Source organism: Eimeria necatrix, genomic scaffold, assembly GCF_000499385.1.
Source record: "Eimeria necatrix Houghton genomic scaffold, Enh_scaff50, whole genome shotgun sequence".
Lineage (NCBI taxonomy): Eukaryota > Apicomplexa > Conoidasida > Eucoccidiorida > Eimeriidae > Eimeria > Eimeria necatrix.
The window spans coordinates 106,484-108,259 of NW_013651669.1; positions in this window are offsets into that span (position 1 = coordinate 106,484).

A 1,776-nucleotide genomic window follows, 5' to 3' on the forward strand; every position below is an offset into this window, starting at 1 on the left:
AGCCCTTCTGTAGAATAATGAAATTGCAGGAAATGTTTTTGTGCATTCACAATCAGGCTGTGCTCAAGAGCCTTATTTAAGCACAAATGACAAGCACAAGGCATATCGGCATCACGTGGCAAGCTGCCCTTTTGTTGTCTTGCGACGTATCTGGATGCCAAGAATACGCAAGCGCAAACATGCAAAAAGAAGCTGAAGAATCTTGATCACCATGAGTTTATGGTTGCACACCAGAAGACTGAACAGCCCTTCTGTAGAATAATGAAATTGCAGGAAATGTTTTTGTGCATTCACAATCAGGCTGAGTCCTTGAGGGCGTCCTACAATTCGCATTAAGCTCAGTGAGGCTCATTGAACATTTGTGCTGCATTTGGAAGAGGCAACTGTCGGCAAATAGAACAAGGCCTTGGGCGCTGGTCCTTTGGCCCTTTGTCAACGCTGTGAGCGAAAGCTGGCAGCCTGATTTAGCTTGTAATTGGTTTAAAAATTGGCTGCTTCCACGGAAATTGTCTCGCGCGTATTGCTGCACGTTCGGCATACTCCAGAACGCGCATGCATCCGTACCATGCAGCTACTATGCTCCGTTTTCCAGTCAGAGCCATACGGGCCGAACTCCAGCGTTTTGTTACTGCCACTAGACGTCGAGACCTTTTGTCATGGTGCTTATGGCCATGCTAGCGGTCTCCGCCAACTATAGAAGGTATGTGGACACCGTTGCTGCTAGATGACTGCTCTGGTATGTATTGGAAATTCTTGCTTCGTCACTGGTCTTGCTACGTGTTTTTAAAAAAAAGGATATTGCTGATTCGCGAAGGGGAAACGAGCAATTCAGAACTGACAAAATCATGGACTTTTGCAGTAAGTGCCGCGGACGATATTGTTGGGGTTACGCCCTTTGAAGTAACTTAGAACCTGCGGAGCTGTCCGGCCCGTTGCAGTTAATGACTGAAAACCAAATATTCGTCTGGTGTGGGCTGAGAATGTAGAAACATGATGTTGGCTGCTGCAGAAGTGCTATAACATCTATTATGAGACTACCGTCGTACCAGTCACATACTTCAATCTTTTTTGTGCCATTTCGCTACCTACCTCCCAATTGAAATGCATGCACTGGCTCAGTATGGCAGATTCGATCGATACAGTTTCTGCTACTGTGTTCAAAAGCCTTATTTAAGCACAAATGACAAGCATACGGCATAAGGCAGCACGTGACAAGCCGCCTTCTTCTTTTGCTTTGTACCGTGATGCTAAGAACACGCAAGCGCTCCATTCCTTCACAGTGTAGGCCCGAATTGTTGGATCTCAGCTGTTAGTCGCACTCAGTGTATTAGAAGTCGTGGGGAAAACGCAGGCAGTATGCTTGAGCAAAGAAAAGTCTCGGCTGACACAAAGGGATCTATTGTTTATTCATTCCTATGCTGTAGTCATCAACACAGGCATATGTTGACAGAGGCATCTGCATCGAGTTACGAACATGAATGCTCCATCTTTCCTGGCTAAGACGTTTTCCTGAGAACCGCTTTGCAATATCACAGGAATCGATCGGTTGTCCACGAGCACACAGAAGACTTAAATACAGGCTTGTTAGTGACAAAGCGTCCACATGACGGGACAGTTGGGCTTCGTAAACCAAACTCGCCCATAAAAATGTACGCTGTTGTCTTGCTGATAGTATTCGAGTATTAGAGAGTCCCTTATGCTGCTTTCACATCTTCACCAATGCAGATCTATTATCGAGATCTGGGATGAAACTCTAGGAAGCAAAGTGGAATTTGT